The 19,289-nt window shown below is 39.8% G+C and overlaps 1 protein-coding gene across 5 annotated transcripts in view; it reads left to right on the top strand.

Moving 5' to 3' along the window:
- Window positions 1-530: 530 nt before the first annotated feature.
- The window catches only part of PIK3C2A (phosphatidylinositol-4-phosphate 3-kinase catalytic subunit type 2 alpha), a 119,947-nt gene continuing 101,188 nt past the window's right edge, over window positions 531-19,289 (top strand). For 2 of the 5 annotated variants that reach the window (XM_064288374.1, XM_064288379.1), the window contains exon 1: window positions 544-660. The gene's annotated coding sequence lies outside the window, so the exon portion shown is untranslated. Of the gene's footprint in view, window positions 671-19,289 lie in introns of all 5 variants that reach the window. The other 3 variants (XM_064288376.1, XM_064288378.1, XM_064288377.1) reach the window with 3 other exon arrangements.

A 19,289-nucleotide genomic window follows, 5' to 3' on the forward strand; every position in this document is an offset into this window, starting at 1 on the left:
TTAAATGAGACCCAAGAAAGCGCTTTACACACTATCAAGTGCGGTATCCACGTGACGGGTTACTAATTACACGTCCCGTAGCACCTGATTCACGGTGAGAAATGGGTAAATGCTTGTTGGACTGAACGTTTTGCCTAGTCCTTTTAATCTTCCAATCTCAAACTAATCTCGGCACGGCCTGGGGCCAAAACCACAAATCTGAGAGCTGCAGACGGATGGGGGCGTGCGCAGAGTCCCGGGAGGGCGCACGAGAACAACAAGGCTTTTAGACACCCAGGACAGCTGGCAGGGTTTCAGACACCTGGATGCCCCCGGAAGTCTCCCTGGTTTGGAGCTGCACAGAGAGACTTTCTGGTCCAGCCGCGTATTCCTCGGCGGGAGCGCGACCCCGACCCCCACCGCCCCAGCTCTAGCTTCACGGTACATGCCCAAAGCCCCGCCCACCACCTCAGGTAGGCCACCCGCTCCAGCCAATCCGCAAGAAGCTTGGGTGCGGAAGGCGGTGCTTTCCCGACCGGAAGTGACGTAAGGTGGTTGGCTGGCTGCGGTGTCGCCCGAAGCTCTCCGCCTCGGCTGAGACGGCTGAGGGGGAAATGGCTCGGACCGTGGCGGCTGCAGCAGCTCGGGCTGTGGTGGAGCCGGAGGCTCAGGCAGCTTGAGGTGAGGAGAGGTCGGTACAACGAGGGCCGGCACCTGGGACCCAGCTTTGCAAGGACAGAGGGAGATCCGGATGGGAAAGTCGCTTGCCGCGGCCCCCAGCCCCTCGGGTGCCCGCCTCTGACCCTCCATCTAGTACTCTTGGGGCGGCTTCAGCGGGACTCGGCTCCCTCCGGCCTTGCTTCCATTTAGGCCGTTGTCGACTGCCCTGCGGAGTGTGCGAGGGGCCGCGCCCCCACCAGGCCCCTTCTCTCGAAGGCGGGGGTGCACTCAGGCGTCAGTTTTGTCCCGACGGGGGAGGGGAGGCTACCCGGTTGTCCCTCGGGACGGGGTTGGGGCCGCAGTGGCCGGTTCTGTTCTTTTGTCAAGTCGTTAGGTTCTGGCAGATGTGTCTGTCGTACTTCTCAGTTACGGCCCCTTCTTTCGCCTCCTGTCCCATCTCCGACTTCGGGGGCTAATGATCCTTCCCTCCCCCGCTCTCCAGTTGTCTTTTTGCCGCGAATCCACTTGCTTTGGGAAAGCAGAATTATTTCCGTGTGTATTTAGCTCATCATCTTTCTGGGAAGGCGGTCAGATTCAGAATATTTGCTTAGCTCTTCCTGAGTGACGGAGGAACAATAAATAATTGAAGGAAAAAAGCACTTTTTTTTTTTTTGCCCGCTAAATGACTTGGCTTTAAGAACGAGATTTTCCAGCTGTGGAATTGTTTTTCGGGGAGAGTAGGAATTGAGGAGGGAAATGAGGCAGGAGGAAAGTTTTGAGATCAAGAACGTGGAAGACATACCCTGTGGTAGTTCTTTCCGTGTATTATTAGCCTGATACAAATTGAGGTCGTAATTATACTTTTATTTTGAACAGTGGGTGTTTAAATTTAGTGAAATGAAGGATGCCTTCCTCTTGGAAGAAGATTAAAGAGGCACCCTAAAATCTTTCCAGGTGGGTGTCAGGTAGGAAAGCGCTGTTGGGAAAGTTGTTTAATAAATTAGATTCTGAAAGCCGCAGATTAGAAGAGATGCAGAAAAGTATTCTCAGAGGAGTGATGAAGACATATTACAAAGGGGGAAGACTGCACCAAGATCCAGGAGACTTTGTGACTCCAGAGAGACTTTGTACCTTTGCCTCCTTGACTTGTGGTTCAGGTATCCACAGGAGACTCCTCTAGCAGCTCTACCATCTTTGGGGGCTGATGCTCTTACAGAAAAGTAATCACTGTAGCAAATTAGACTGATGTAACTTAGCTAAGGTATGTAAACTTAAAGATGTCTGCTGGTTAATATTAAGACAGTCTTTCAAGTATTGAAAAACATTATATGAGACTAGAAAGATTTTATTATCTGTTAACTCAAGTTTAGTATTTTTATATAGGTACAAAGTACGTATAGGGCTTCTTTCACAAGTAGTTTTGGTTAAATTTATTGATTCTAAAGCAAACTTTTAAAAATTTTGCTTTAAGTGAAAGTTTGCAATTCAAGCCAGTTTCTCATACAAAAACTTATACACACGTTGTTATGCGACTCTAATTACTCTCCCTATAATGTGACAGCCCACTTCTCCTCTCTACCCTGTATTTCCCATGTCCATTCAACCAGCTACTGTCCACCTCTGCCTGAAGCAAACTTTTTTTCTTATGAAAATCTCTGTTGCTATTTGTGTTTTGTATGCATGTTGCTTGCAGTTTTCCTTGTAAGCCATGTATTTTAATGTTTTTATCCATCGGTTTCACAGCTTTTTCCATTTTGTGGATTATAAAAGTTGGCATGCTTGCATTTAGGAATTTTAGAAACTGCTATAACTTTCTGTAATTAGCTGTATATCAAGTATATGATTCTTTTTCTGTTTCTCCCTTCTGCCATGAATGGTTGAGAAATCTTCAATTAGTTGAAGATAGCTGCATCAGTTTCCTTGCTCAGGAATCTTTCTTTGATCTAGCACAATGTTTTGCACTTAGTAAGCACATTTTTAAGTGAATTTATACCTAAAAAGAGCATTGAATTTCTCAAGAGCTCAGAGTCCTATGTTCTTATCAGGGCATCAGACCAAACTTTGCCAGAGCAGCAGTAGTGCAGAACATTTCTTAAAAAAAAAAAATGCTTTGTAACTTGTCTTGCTTTGATAACATAAATTATCTATTTTGTTACATTTGCCATGTTACCAAAATAGTTTAAGGTCAGGTAATGATAAAAGCTAGATGTTTTTGTGCAGTGCATAGTAGGTGATTTAACAGTCGTATCTTTGGCATGCTTTTCAATACCTCAAAAATTAACCCTCTAAAAGATCTTACAGCTGCATGCATTTCTTAGTTCTTTAATTCAACTGATAGTGTTATTGCCTGCAAGGGTGCCTGGTACTGCAAGGGTTCCAGGGATAGAAAAATGAATGAGACAGTGGTTGCCCTCAAGACATTCTCTAGTGCGTGGGGGAGACAAACACATAAATTATAATAGTATGGTTATAAGGGCAGCAGTGGATTCGAAGTGCTAGAAAGGGTGTGATCACCTGGGCTGAGAGACAGAATGGTTGAGTCTTTATGAGGAAGATGATGCTTAAATTGAATCTTAAAACATGAATTCCTTATGTTAATGAGGGCTAGATAAAGTGAACAGATTGTAGACCCCGTTCTGTTATACTACCAAGCAATGAGATACTGAGCAAGCTGCTTAATACCTCTGATATCCATTTTTGTTTGAGATTTGACTACATTTTTTTTAAAGCAGTGCTGTCCAATAGAAATATGTGAACCACAAATGAGAGCCCCATATAGAAGAGATTTCATGTTATTTTGTCTCATACTAAGTCTTTGAATCTGGTGTATATTTTACACTTATAAAAAAAAAAAACTTATAGAACATCTCAATTCAGACTAGCCACATTTCAGTTGCTCAATGGCTGTGTGTGACTAGTGGCTACCATATTGGACAGCGCAGATCTAGAACATGAAAATTCTGCTATTCTATCCTGGGTTCCTGCTTGAAAAGGAAAAATGTGCTAGAAGTGATTATAATTTCTAATCATTTTGATAGTATTCACAAATGATACTCTTTTGATTAAGATTATAGTTATACTTGAAAATGATATTACTGTAGAATATCATTAAGGTTGTTCATAAGATTATTTCTCTGCCTCTGTGGTAGAGTCATATTTTTAATATCTTTGTTTTGTGCACCTTTGTATCCTTTGTGGGGCCCTGGTGGCGCAGTGGTTAAGAGCTGGGCTGCTGACCAAAAGGGTGGCAGTTCAAATCCACCAGCTGCTCCTTGGAAACCCTATAGGACAGTTCTACTCTGCCCTATAGGGTCTCTATGAGTTGAAATGGACTCGACCACACTGGGTTTGGTTTATGGGTATCATTTGCATCTCTCCTTCTCTCTGCCATCTGTTATTTTTAACATGTGGACTCAACAACACAATAGGAGAGTGCACAAGCATATTTTAGGCAATTAAAAAGGATTTCTTAAAATTTTAAATCAGCTATTTGGGTATAAGAGCTAATTGGATTTTTAAACACTCTTGATTTTAGTAAAATTGAAGACAGTTATAGCTGGCTTACCAGCAAGTATTTGTCTTTTAACTTTGAGAATGCATTGCTATGCCATATCATTAACATCCCTACTGTTAACTTGGAAACCCTGGTGGCGTAGTGCTACGACTGCTAACTAAAGGCGCTCCTTGGAAACTATGGGGCAGTTCTACTCTGTCCTGTGGGGTCACTGTGGGGTTGCTATGAGTCGGAATCGACTTGAGGGCACTGGATTTGGTTTTTTTTGGTTTTACTGTTAACATAAAGCTTCCTGTTATTCTTATAGTTTAAGTGCTACATTATTGATATGAATTAATAATGTACAGCGCTGCCTCATTTATTTTGCTGTACATGGAGTTTGGTTTAAACAGAAGAAACAAAATACTAGAAGCTTATTTTAGACAAGATAACTGACTAACCATACCTTACATTTGTATCGATTGATGGTTATAGTTTACCTAATGCTTTTATTTCCCCCCCCAGCCCTTATTACTTGTGAAGTAAATAGGGCAACTATTATTCCCATTTTCTTAAAGAGGAAAATGAGGCCCAGAGAGGCTGTGAGTTGTTTAGCGTAACACATGAGAGGCAGTTCTTGAATCCTTACGATACTAAGCCTAGTGTTCTTTTTGTTCTTTTCATTGCGTTTCTTCATATGGTATTTGAGTGTTTAGATACATGGCACTTACCAGGTTTTTGGAGTGTGTGTTTAAGAATGAATACTTCCTGCCTTTGGGAAGTTTATGCTATGAAAGACCAACTACAACTCATATAGAAGGAAGTACTTTAGTTATTTTTAAAAATATCAAGGGGAAAGAAAAAATGTAAGGTTAGTGTAGTTGCATAGAAAATAAGTGAGTGATTTAGGCAAGATTTTTTATTTTTGAGTAAAGAGTTTAGATTTTAAATTGCAGCTGTAGGAAGAAGGTGATCAGGTATCAAGGACAGGGTTATTTCAATGCACAAGGAAAAACTTAGATAAGGGAATGTGAAGTGTAAGTTCAAGGAAGGATTTATAAGGCTTATTAGAAATGATGAGAGTAAGATCCCATCCCATTGCCATTGAGTCAATTCTGACTTATGATGACCCGTAGGACAGAGTAGAACTGCCCCATAGGGTTTCCTAGGCCGTAATGTTTATGGAGGCAGACTGCCACATCTTTCTCCCATGGAGCAACTGGTGGGTTCAAACCACTGACCTTTCTGTTAACGGCCACGTGCTTAAGCACTGCACCACCACAGCTCCTTGAGGATAGGCTAGAGGTGTGAAATAAAGAGATGAGAATAAGTAGATACCTGTAATAAAGAGCTTAGAGGCCAGTGGTCAGACATATTATTTGCATGAATTAGGAGCTATTATCATAAGGCTATGAATTTATTGTGATTTGAACTGTGTGGTAGAGAACTGAAGGAGAGGTTGGTGACAGTGAGCAGCAGGGTAATGTTAGTACCTATAGGAACTTGGTAAAGAATTTGACTGAAAAGAGAAAGGAATGGGCAATGTTATCAAAAAGAAAATAGGTTTTAAAATTTGCTGTATGGGAAAATCCTAATTCAAATAAGTTTTTTTTTTTGAAGTGTTTTCCCGTAAAAATAAATTGGCAGTTTACCTTCAGAAAGTACCAGTAGAAGCAGGAAGAAATTAAGGATTGTTAAGGTTTTACTGTAGAATGAGAGGAGAAAGCAAAGATAAAATCCTATTTGAAGATATAATGGAAGAGACTACAGAGGGAAATCAATACAAGTACTTAACCTTGTGGTGAGATGGGATAAGAACATGAATGTTGATGGGAAGAAGAGACTCACTTAGGAAAATGACCTGTCTCATTAGAGAATAGGAAAACACCTTTTCAAGTGTTTTATTTGCAGTTTTGAGAATTATGCTAACCTATTATTCCCCCCCAAGGTAAGCTCTGAAGGAAGTCTAATTATACTTATAAACAACAGTATAGTGCTATGAATATCAATAACTAAGTCGATTATTTACTAAGTCACTGTATATGTGTTCATATTGTAATTTATAACTATTCTGACATCTCTTTACAGTTACGCAGTGCTTAGTTGAGAAAAGTACTCTCTGACTAGATCTCATAATGATGGTTATCAGACTGAAATTTTGCCCGTATTTGAATGCATGATATGATACTGTAATTGACACTACAGTTGTTCAGGGTTTTATTTTTAAGTCAAATTTATTGAGGTATAATTTATATGTAGTATAACTTAACCTTTTTAGATGTACAAGTCTATGAATTATAAGAAATAGTGACAGTTGTGTAACTGCCAAAACCGTAATTAAAATATGAAATATGTCCATCACCCCATAAAGTTTCCTCATGCCCCTTTATAGTCAGTGACTTCCCTCCTTCACCTTGACAACAACTGATTTGTTCTTTTGTCCCTGTAGTTTCACATTTCCTAGAATGTCATAGAAATTGTCATCATACAGTATATAGTCTTTTCAAAAAATAAATTCAAATGTGTAAGCTTTTTTTTTTATTGTGGTAAAAATATATGTAATAAAACATTGGCCATTTCAACCTTTTTTATGTGTACAAATCAGTGACATTAATGATGTTCATGTTATGCAGTCATCACCAGTCTGTCTGCAGATTTTTTCATCCCCCTTAGCAGAAGCGCAGTGCCCCTTAAGCACTAATTCCCCCTTCTCCCCTCCCACCCATCCCTGGTAACCACATAATAAACTTTGGTCTCTATTCATGTGCCCATTCTAGATATTTCACATAAGTGAACTCATACAATATTTGTCCTTTTGTGTCTGACTTATTTCACTCAGCATAATGTTTTCAAGGTTCACCCATATCTTAGCATGTATCAGAACTTCATTTCTCTTTATAGCTGAATAATGTGTCATCGTATGGGCATACCATACTTTGTTTATCCATTCATCTGTTGATGGACGTTTGGGAATTTTCTACCTTTTGGCTATTGTGAATAGTGCTACAATGGACATTGATGTACAGATGTCTGTTTGAGTCCCTGCTTTCAAGTTTTTTTGAGTGTTTACCTAGGAGTAAAATTGCTGGGTTATATGGTAGTTCTGTGTTTAACTTTTGAAAGAAAGGGTATAGCCTTTTGAGTCTGGCTTATTGCACTTAGCACAATGCCTCTGAGACTCAGTAAGCTGCTTTTTTTTTTTAATGGTAGGAACATAGTGATGGTTTTTTCCAATATCTGGGCAGATATAATATGTGTATTTTTTAATGTCTATTGTATATATTAGGCATTTTATATAATTTTATTTAACTCTGACAACACTATACGATAGCATTATCTATACTTTATGATGAGAAAAGCTAAGACAAAGGGAGATTAAGTACCTTACTTAAATTCGCACAGTTAATAAGAGGGAGGTCTGATATTTGAGCTCAGGTCTTTCTACTACATCATTCTTTATCCTCTCTGATATCACTGTTCTACGAAACCATCAATTTCATGCAAACTTCTTCCTGTGAAAACAAGATTTTGTTAGTCATAGAAATTGATGGACTTCAGGTGAAAGGTTCCAGAAGTATTTATGGCAGTTTTTCGTTATTTATCATTATTGCCTATTTTGGGTTTCTCAGTTGCAACTCAGTTTTATTTTTCTCTACCATAAGCTGTATCAGAAATCCAGGCATATACTATAACATTTAGCACAAAAGCTTACTGTTATTTGTCATGCTGGAATTGGGGTAATGTTAGGGTATATTTAATGATTCACGTCAAAAGAATGAACAATGAAATGGTCCAAAGTTCAGTAGTTACCTTCATAAAGTAGTACTACTCTTAGGATTCTGAGTTAGGTTGAAAATTGCTTAGTCAGCAAATATCTTTCAACAGGAAACTGTTGATGTGACTGTGCCCTCCTTCTTTGTCTCCCTCCCAAACACACATAGTCGGTCATACACATATACAGACAGAAAGTTGTTCTGAATGGATGCCCTAGTTGTGACTCTTACGTGTGGAATGCTGCTCATAAAGGCTGAAGATAGAATACCCTTGACCGCTAGTGCTACCTATCAGACCGTAGTGTAGCCATAGGTTTTTGTAAGAGTTAAGTGCTGTATTAATCTGCTTGTAGTACTTGGGCAATGAGACGTTGGTAGTTCAGTGGTAGAATTCTCACCTTTCATTCAGGAGACATGGGTTTGATTCCTGACCAGTATATCTCATGCATGGCTACCACCCATCCATCAGTAGAGATTTGCGTGATGCTATGATGCTGAACAGGTTTCAGAAGAGCTTCCAGACTAAGATGGACTAGGAAGGACAGTCTGGTGATCTGCTTCCAAAAATCTGCTGATGAAAACCCTGCACATCTCAACAGTCCGATCCATAACTGATCATGCAGGACCAGGCACCATTTTGTTCTGCTGGGCATGGGGTCACCATGAGCCTGGGCTGAATCAATGGCAGCTAACAACAATAGTACCTGGGCAAAGCATAATCATAAAAACTTCTGAAAAATGAGTCATTGAAAATCTTATGGAGCACAGGTCTACTCTGGCACACGTGGGGTCACCATGAGTTAGAATCAGCTCAAGAGCTTTGGATTATAGAGATTAAAAAATGGATTGGGGACTGGGCTTGTTTCACCTGTCTTTAGACTTGTGAAGACACTATGGAAGGCTCTTTTAGTTTTTCCCATGACTCACTTTTTCTTATGGCCAGGTGTGGGTCCAAATTTCATGTGATTCCTGACAACACTATCAGAAATGGTATTGTTACGTGCCACCGATTCAGTTCCTACTCATAGCAACCCTGTGTACAAAAAAAACAAAGCACTACCTGGTCCTGTTCCATTCTCACAATCATTGCTATCTTTGAGCTCACTGTTGTAGCCATCATGTCAGTCCATCTCGTTGAAGGCCATCCTTTTTTCTGCTGACTCTCTACTTTACCAAGCATGATGTCCTTCTCCAGGGACCGATTCTCCTGATAGCATGTCCAAAAGTACGTGAGACGAAGGCTCGCCATCCTCGCTTCTAAGGAGTATTCTGGCTGTATTTCTTTTTTTTTTTTTTAAATCAGAAATAATATACTTTCAACTAAATCATTCTCCATCACATTATTGGGTTTTTCCCCCTATTTTATTTACTATCTAATTATCATTTTTGTTTACTTGTTTGAATTGAACCACTTCTTAACATTTCCACTGTTATCATCCCAGTCCCAGTCATTACTGGTTCTCTTTTAGCCTATTTCAGTTACCTGTTGCCTTAGTTATCCAGTGCTGCTATAGTAAAAATACCACACATGGATGTCTTTAACAGACAAATTAATTTTCTCACAGTTTCGGAGACCAGAAGTCCGAATTCAGGGTGCGAGCTCTAGAGGAAGGCTTTCTCTCTGTCAGCTCAGAAGGAAGGTCCTTGTCTCTTCTGAGCCTCTGCTCCTGGCCGAGCTTTGTGAGGCTTGGCATCTCTCTTTCCCCATCTCTGCTTCTCTCACTTGTTTGTTTAATTTCTTTTTTATGTTTCAAAAGAGATTGACTTAAGACACACCCTATACTAATTCTGTGTAATTAACATAACAAAGACAACTCATGCCGAAATGGGATTATAACCACAGATATAACCCCACTCCAAAAAAAAAAAACCCGATGCCATTGAGTCGATTCCAGTGAACTGTCCCATAAGGCTTCCAAGGAGCAGCTGGTGGATTCAAGCTGCCGACCTTTTGGGTAGCAGCCGAGCTTTTAACAGCTGTGCCACTGGGGCTCCAACCACAGGCATAGAGATTAGGAATCACAATACATATTTTGGGGGGACATGGTTCAGTCCATAACACCCATTAATCATCTCCTGGTTTCCATTTTTGCTCTCCTTATATCTATTTTCCACAGAGCAAATGGACATCTTTTAACAGTGTGAATCAGATCACATGAAAGTCTTTGCTTACAGCACACCTTTGGCTTCCTATTACACCTAATACTTGAATATATTAGTGTTTTCTTTTTCTTAGATATATGTTAAATTAGTTATAAAAAAAGTTCATATTAGCAGCAAAAGAAAAAAATAGATAAATTGGACTTGATCAAAATTAAAAACTTTTGCGTATCAAAGGACTTTATCAACAAAGTAAAGAGACAACCTACAGATTGGGAGAAAATTTTGGGGAACCATATACCTGATAAGGGTTTAATGTCCAGAGTATATAAAGAACTCCTATAACGTAACAAAAAGACAACCCAATCAAAAAAAGGGCAAAGGACTTCAATAGACATTTCACCAAAGAGGATATACAAATGGCCAACGAGCGCATAGAAAGATGCCGTAAGCCATTAGTCATTAGGGAAGTTACAAATCAAAACCACAGTGAGATGCCACGTCACCCACACTAGAGGGCTATGATAAAAATAAAGAAAATAGCAGATGTTGACAAAGATGTGGAGAAATTGGAACCCTCATCCATTACAGGTATAAGAATACCAAATGGTACAGCCACTGTGGAAAACAGTTTTACACTTCCTCAGGTAGTTAAACATAGATCTACCATATGACTCAGCAATCCCAGTCCTAGGTCTAAACCCAGAAGAATTGAAAGCAGGAACGCAAACAGAAACTTGTACGTTTGTCGCAGCACTATTCACAATAGCCAAGAGATGGGAACAACCTGAATGATGGTCAGCAGATGAAAGGATAAACAAGATGTACATACATACGATGGAATTTTACTCTGCCAAAAAGAGAAATGGAGTTCTGATACATGCTACAGCATGGATGAATCTTGAAAACATTATGCTGAGTGAGATAAGTCAGTCACAAAAGGACAAGTATTGTATGATCCCACTTGTATGAAACGGGCAAATATATAGAGACTAAAGTTTATTTGTGGTTACTAGCAGTGGGAGGAGCCCTGGTGGTGTAGTGGTTAAGATCTCGACTGCTAACCAAAAAGGTCAGCAGTTCAAATCTATCAGCTGCTCCTTGGAAACCCTGTGGGGTGGTTCTACTTTGTCCTATAGGGTCGCTATGAGTCGGAACCAACTTTGTAGCACCTAACAACAACAAGAAGCAGTGGGAAGGGAGGGCAGACGAGGGAGTATTAGTTTAGGGGGCACTGAATTTTTGTTAGTGGTGGGAGAATAATTTGGAAGCAGATGGTGATGGTTGCACAACATGATGAATGTAACCAGTGTCACTGAGTTCTACATGTCTAAAAAACGTTGAATTGGTGATTTAAAAAAGTTGATATTGATGAGTGAAGATATAAGGATTTTTTTTTTTGAGAGAAGATTTTTGATTATTGAGCTTAGTGATTTAACTTATTTTCCATTTTTATCAAAAAGAGTTTCACTAGAAATCCACAAAGTAAAATTAAGTTAGGTTGAAATGAGAAAGTTTGACTATGTCATACCATCCAGCTAGAAATATAACTTTGAACATTTAACATATCTGGATTTTGGGAAAAGAGTTAAATTCTACAAGTTAAATTTAGTATTATAGAAACTTGGAATTAAAAGGAGTCTTATCATCTGGTGTGTAACCACTTTATTTCCTTGAAGAAATTGATGCCCGAAGAGTTGAAGTACCTCATCCAAGTCCAAATAGCTAACTAATAATAGAGCTGGGGCAAGAACTCAGTTTTTTTTTTTTTCCCTCCTAGTTCAAAGCTTTCATCATTTGTTAGTGTATGATGCCTGTATCTGGCAGTTTTTTTTTTTTTTTAGTTGAATTTCTATTAACACACTTAGATTTGAGAATGTTTTCAAATGTAAAACTTGATAGAATAACAAAGCTGATTTCTCAGGAAATAATCTTCAGGGAATATCGGTTTCTAACTCCAGGGGAAAACTTCTTCAGGATTAGTTTTTATTGGAAGAACTATTGAGAGTTATTGTGTAATAGTTGGCTGAATGTTTAAAGTCAACGATATATTTGCTGTAAATGTTTGACTAGTGCTAAGGCTTGATAGATAATATTAAGTGTTTTAATGACATTGTGGGTATTCTTTCTGAATGATGGACCAGAAACAATTATTGTTTCATATATGTTAACTAAACCCATTGCCATTTAGTCTATTCGGACTCACAGCAACCCTATAGAACAGAGTGGAAGTGCCCCATAGGGTTTCCAAGGCACAGCTGGTGGATTGGAACTACCAGTTTTTTTGTTAGCAGCTGTAGCTCTTAACCACTGTACCATCAGGGCGCCATATATATTAAAGGATTGTATAAATAGATGGAGATGAGTATAGTAATGTAGCTTATTCAGACTGTTAACTGCTCTACGACTGATCTGGTTTAGATTGATCCACAAGGCTGGCTCTAGCTTGGAGAATATAATTTTATAGGGTCGCTATGGGTCGGAATTGACTCAACGGCACTGGGTTCTGGGTATACCAGCAGTATCCCCTGAAGAGCAAGACTGTCATATGTTAATATCTGGTTAACCAAATAGGTGAACTGTAGATTTTAGGCCTAAATTTTGGGTTAACTGTAGGGTCACTATGAGACAGAATCGACTCGATGGCAACAGGTTTGGGTTTTTTTTTTTATCATTAGCTGAACCTAAAACTTTTATGAGAGTGTAAAATTAAAACTTACCTTCCTAGTTTCTTTATGAACAGATTATCCGGAGCACACTGATTTGACCCTAAAGCCACAAATATTGATAAGAACCGAAGCCATTTCTTTCAAGTATCCAGGCCAAATAATCATTTGATCTACGTTACTCTGTGACTCCAGTAGGACTGACCGTCTAGTATATATTTATTCTACTTTTGCTTCACTGAATTTTTCAGATTTGTGGGTTGATGTCTTTCTTCAGTTGTGGAAAGTTCTTGGCAATTTTCAAAGATTTCTTCTGTCCCATTCTCTCTCCCCTCCTCTCCTTTCCTTCTGGGACTCCAGTTGCATGTAGGTTAGACTGTTCGACATTGTCCCACAGAATTCAGGCATGCTGTTCTGTTCCTCTGCCTTTTTTTTTTTCTCTTCGTATTTCAGTTTGGATACTTTTTTACTGATTCGTCTTCAAATTTATCATTTTTCTTCTGTTAAGCTCATCTAAATTATGTCTGATACATTTTTCATGTTTAGTAAAAAAAAAATAGTTTCCATCTTGCTGCTGAAATTCTCTACTTTTTCATGCATGTTGTGCACCTTTTCCACTAGATCATTTAGCATTTTTTATCACAATTATTTTAAAGTTCCTGTTTGATTATTTAAACATTTGGGCCATCTCTGGGGCAGCTTCTTTTGATTGTTTCCTCTCGAGCATGGGTCACATTTTCTTGCTTCTTTGTATGTCTCATAATCTTTGGATGCCAGACAATTTATATAAAACAGCATTAGGGCCTGAAGTGTACTTATTATTTATTTAATATTTACCTGCAAAATGGCCTTTCTTCTGTCAGGCCATGAAATTCAGTCAGTCTGATCTGTAAGTAAATGAATTTGGGCTTTGTTGCAGCTTAAGTTTGATTTAATTCCCCACTAGCTTTAAGTATTTTGGGGTGGAATCAGGACTTTCTCTTCAAAAGGACTTGGGATCTGAGTACTGACAAGATTCCAAACATCTCTCTGTTTTGCAGCCCAGCTGCCAGCCTTTTAGTTGCTGGGGCATTCTTTTTATTCTCTATTCTTGCTTCCTGGCTTTCTGTGTCTCAGAAGATCTCTGCCTCGCTGCGCTTACTCTCGCCTTTGGAGTGAAGGCCTGGAATGCCTTGGAGGGGTCTTTCTCTTGTCCCATCCTCAGCCTTTGGTAGTTGAAAGGTTGGAGTGCCTCAGATGGATTTCTCTCAAATAGATTTCACCTTCTGAAGGGTGGCTGCCTTTTACTTATTTAGGAGAGGCCTACGTACTTCAAGGGAGATCTGTTTCAACCCTTCTGCCCTGCCCCTGGCTTTCTGTGTGTTACCTCTGCACTTAGTGAAAATCTATAGGAAAGAGCTAGTGAGTGGGTGGGTACAGATTTGTTCCATACCTGAGGCCATACTGTCACACCTCAGAATTCTAATCTGTCATGCTAGTCCACATGTGGTCATTGTTTCTCCTTGTCTCTATCTAAGGTGGATTTCTCCTATTCCTGCTGCACCAGAGATGAGAAGGAATTGATACTGAGCCTCTGTTGTTGGCCTCTTCTCTCCTGTAAAGGGTTTATCACTTTCTAGAGTTTAATTCATTTAGTTTTTTTTTGTGTCCTCTGCTCTCTCTTAAAATTATAGTTTTGTAGCTTATTTAGCTTGTTTTTCATTGTTGGGATAAAAGTAACAGTTTTGCCACTTCATGTATTCTAATCAGAAGTGAAAATCCTTCCATTACGTATTTATTTATCGTCTTTGTTTTGAAATAGTAAAGCATGCAAATGATAAAAAACTTTAAACCATACCACAGTTTAGATAGTGAGAAGTAAGTTGGCTTCATACCATTGCCTCCCCCTGCTCCCCATTTTTAGTTACTGGCTAAATAGCTCCTTAACTTTATTACCTCAAGCTCCTGAGGCGTCTGTTCCTTTCCAAGTCAGCCCTTTCCATCTGTGCTCCTGATTTTATCCTTTTCAGATATATATGCAATGCCTGAGCTAGTGTTTATCTCCCATCTCCTGTGCCTTTCAGTCTTTGTCCCCGAATCCTTCCTTTCAGCCTACGACATGTTGAAGGCCTTTTCCATTTTAAACAGCCTCTTCCTATCAACTGTCTCTCCTAGTCCCCTATACTGCCAAAGAATTGAAAGCAGAATCTGCCCCTGTTACCTGTAATTCCTTACTTTTCTTTCAGTTCTCTATACTCCTCTAAATTGTCCTCTTAAAAATCACTAATGAGGGGCTGGAGGGCATGAATGAGAAGTGTATTCTAATGAGTACAGAATTTCTTTCTGGAACGATGAAAATGTTCTAAAATTTGACTGTGATGGTGGTTTTACAAGTCTGTGAACATACTAAAAACCACTGGATTGTATACTTCAAAGGGGTGAATTTTATAGTAAGTGATTTATACCTTAGTAAATCTGTTTTTTTTTTTTCCCCCCAGCCTTCATTCTGTGTCACCTCTCTGTAGCTTCTTCTCAGGACACTGTGCTCTGGATTTATCTCATACCAGTGTTCACACCTTTTTGTTATTTCCCTCTGACCTTCTGTCTCTTGCTTAAACGTTAGTGGCCTTCATGATTTCCTCCCTGTCTTTTTTCATTCTACACATTCCCCCAGGGCAATCACAACTACCTCCATGGCTTCAGGTCTTCAGTTGTACATAGATAACACCTGCTGATTTATCTCTAGCCAAATTGCTCTTTTGAGCCCAAGGCTAGTAATTCTGATTTCCAACCAGATAAAACCAAAACCCAGTGCCCTCCAATCGATTCAGACTCATAGCGACCCTATAGGACAGAGTAGAACTGCCCCATAGAGTTTCCAACGAGCACCTGGAGGATTTGAACTCTGACCCATTGGTTAGCAGCCCTAGCACTTAACCACTACGCCACCAGGGTTTCCTCCAACCAGGTGGGAACTGCATTTCCACAGGTACTTCAAAATATTAAGGTTTTTGGTTGGAGGCTAAAAAGGACCGTGTGACTCTGAAGTACAGTTCAGAGACTACATGCATATGATTTTCTTTGAGAGAAAGAAATTAATGGCTTATTATTCGGCACATTTAAGATGATTTTTAAATACTTTGGAAACCTTGGTGGCATAGTGGTTAAGAGCTATGGCCGCTATCCAAAAGGTTGGCAGTTTGAATCCAGGAGGCCCTCCTTGGAAACCCTATGGGGCAGTGCTACTCTGTCCTATAGGATTTCTATGAGTTGGAATTGACTTGACAGTGTAACCGAACGAAGGTTCTTGTCCTGTCCTATTAGCCGATCGAAATAAGACGGACGCCACACCACCAGTTGTTGTAAAGTGGAAATTTATTGTCTGTGCAGACAAGGAGCAACATGGGGTCTAGCAACTATAAGGCCACGTGCTCACCGTCTAAGGGGGTAGGAAGCTTTTTATTTCTAATGGCGTGGGAAGTTGGGTTTGGTACTTGGAACTCTCTGCCCTTAGCCCTCCCATGCCCGTACTTGGAGGTCTGGATATTAAATCATCTTCCGTCGGATGCGCGTGTAGTGGGACCCCTCACTTCTAAGATGGAATTGGGTGAAATCATGGGCTGGGAAATATCCTTCTTTCCGGTGACAGTCGGCCCCGGGGTGGATTGAAGGACAAGATCTCTTCAATCTGCGCATGCTCCAGGGTGTAGGTTGGGCTAGTTCAGTGGATGGAGCCACTACCTGCTGTGACTTCCTGAAAAATGTTACTCAAAACAAGTTTGTTAGCAAGACAAAGAAAGAGTGGGGCAGGGGGTGTTGATTGGGGTTTTCAACAGCAACAGGTTTGGTTTGATTTTTTGGTTAAATAACCGAAAATGAGTGCAATAAGAGTGGATTGAAACTCAATTGTATCTCAAGTTAAAATACTTTGAGTGTGATTCGTGTACTTAAGTGAGTTAATGTAATTTAAGTATCTAACAGAATATTGAAGGCAATCTGTAGTGAAAAATTGCTTCATAATCTGGTCTGTATTAGATTTAAATTCATTTATTTGTTTAATAAATATTTAAATGAATGCTTGCTTGTTCCAGGACTGTGCTTAGGTGCTGGGATACAGCAGTGAACTGGACAAATACCCACCTGATGGAATATTCAGTCTAGGGGGTAAAGATGACAATAAACAAAATAAATAAGTAAATATATATATAAAAAGTAAAATATATAGTGTATTAAAAAAAAAAAACCCAAACCCATTGCCATCAAGTCAATTCTGACTCATAGCGAACCTGTAGGCAGAGTAGAACTGCTGCATAAGTTTTCCAAGGCTGTAATCCTTTTTTTTTTTTTTTTTTTGGTGTGTCTCACAGTATAATTTTTATTATCGTTGTTGTAAAAAGAGCTTTTTTTTTTTATTATACTTTAGATAAAGGTTTACAGAGCAAATTAGTTTCTCATTAAACAATTAGTATGCACATTGTTTTGTAGCATTGTTTGCTAACCCCACAACATGTCAAGACTCTCCCCTTCTCAACCTTGGGTTCCCCATAACCAGCTTTCCTGTCGCCTCTTGCCTTCTCGTCCTTGCTTCTGGGCTGGTGTGCCCATTTAGTCTTGTTTTGTTTTATGGGCCTGTCTAACCTTTGGCTGAAGGGTGAACCTCAGGAATGACTTCAGTACTGAGTTGAAAGGGTGCCTGGGGGCCATACTCTTGGGGTTTCTCCAGTCTCTCTCAGACCAGTCAGTATGGTCATTTTTTGTGAGTTAGAATTTTGTTCTACATTTTTCTCCAGCTCCGGGCACCATCTAGTTGTGCCATACTCAATCTGGTGGAGGCTGTGGTAGTTGTGATCTATGAATCCTTTGGGCTAATCTTTCCCATATGTTTGGTTTTCTTCATTCTTCCTTGCTTCAGATGGGGTGGGACCAGTGGAGTATTTTAGATGGCCGCTCACAAGCTTTTAAGACCCTAGATGCTACTCACCAAAGTAGGATGTAGAATATTTTCTTTATGATATGCCAATTGAGATACACATCCTCTGAGACCATGGTTCCCAGCCCTCAGCCCAGTAATTTGGTCCCTCAGGGATGTAATCTTTATGGCAGCAGACTGCCACACCTATCTCCTGTGAAGCAGCTGATGGATTTGAACCACTGACCTTTCAGTTAGCAGCCAAGTGCTTAACCACTGTACCACCAGGGCTCCTTTATATAGATTATTGTTGTTGTTGTTAGGTGCTGTTGAGTCAGTTCCAACTCATAGCAACCCTGTGTGCGGTAGAATGAAACACTGCCCTATCCTTCACTATCCTCATAATTGTTGTTATGCTTGAGCCCATTGTTGCAGCCAGTGTCATTCCATCTCATTGAGAGTTGTCCTCTTTTTTGCTGACCATCTACTTTAACAAGCATGACGTCCCTCTCCAAGGACTGCTCCCTCCTGATAACATGTCCAAAGTATGTGGGACAAAGCCTCACTATCCTCACTTCTAATGAGCATTCTGGCTGTACTTCTTCTAAGACAAATCTGCTCATTCTTCTGGCGGTCCATGGTGTATTCAGTATTCTTTGCCAATGCCATAATTCAAAGGCATCAGTTCTTCTTTGGTCTTCCTTATTCATTGTCCACCTTCTTTCACATGCACCTGAGGCAATTGAAAACACCATGGCTTGAGTCAAGCGCACCTTAGTCCTTAAAGTGACAACTTTGCTTTTTAATACTGCTAAAGACATCTTATTTGCAACAGATTTGCCCAATGCAATGCATCATTTGATTTCTTGACTGCCGTATCCTTGGGTGCTGATTGTGGATCCAAGTAAAATGAAATCCTTGACAACTTCAGTATTTTCTACATTTATCATGAGGTTGCTTATTGATCCAGTTGTGAGGATTTTTGTTTTCTTTATGTTAAGGTGTAAATCCATACTGAAGGCTGTAGTCTTTGATCTTCATGAGTAAGTCCTTCAAGTTCTTTTCACTTTCAACAAGTAAGGTTGTATCTCCTGCATATTGCGGGTTGTTAACGAATCTTTCTCCAATCCTGATGCCCTGTCCTCCCTCACATAGTCCAGCTTCTCAGGTTATTTGCTCAGCATACAGATTGAATGAGCATGGTGAAAGAATACAACCCTGATGCACACCTTTCTTGACCTTAAACTGTACAGTATCTCTTTGTTCAGTTTGAACCACTACCTCTTGGTCTAAGTACAGGTTCCTTATGAGCACAATTAAGTGTTTTGGAATTCCCACTCTCTGCAGTGTTATCCATAATTTGTTATGATCCACACAGTCAAATGCGTTTCGCATGGTCAATAAAACACAGGTAAACATTTCTGGTATTCTCTGCTTTCAGCCACGATCCATCTGACATCAGCAATGATATCCCTGCTTCTATGTCCTCTTCTGAATCTGGCTTGAATTTCTGGCAGTTCTCTGTTGATGTACTACTGCAACTGCTTTTGAATGGTCTTTCAGCAAAATTTTACTTATATGTGATATTAATGATATTGTTTTATAATTTCCACATTCTCTTGGATCGCCTTTCTTTGGAATAGGTACAAATATGATCTCTCCCAGTTGGCTGGCCAGGTAGCTGTCTTGCAAATTTCTTGGCATAGACGAGTAAGTACTTCCCTGGTATA

The sequence above is a fragment of the Loxodonta africana genome, chromosome 7 (assembly GCF_030014295.1).
Source record: "Loxodonta africana isolate mLoxAfr1 chromosome 7, mLoxAfr1.hap2, whole genome shotgun sequence".
Lineage (NCBI taxonomy): Eukaryota > Metazoa > Chordata > Mammalia > Proboscidea > Elephantidae > Loxodonta > Loxodonta africana.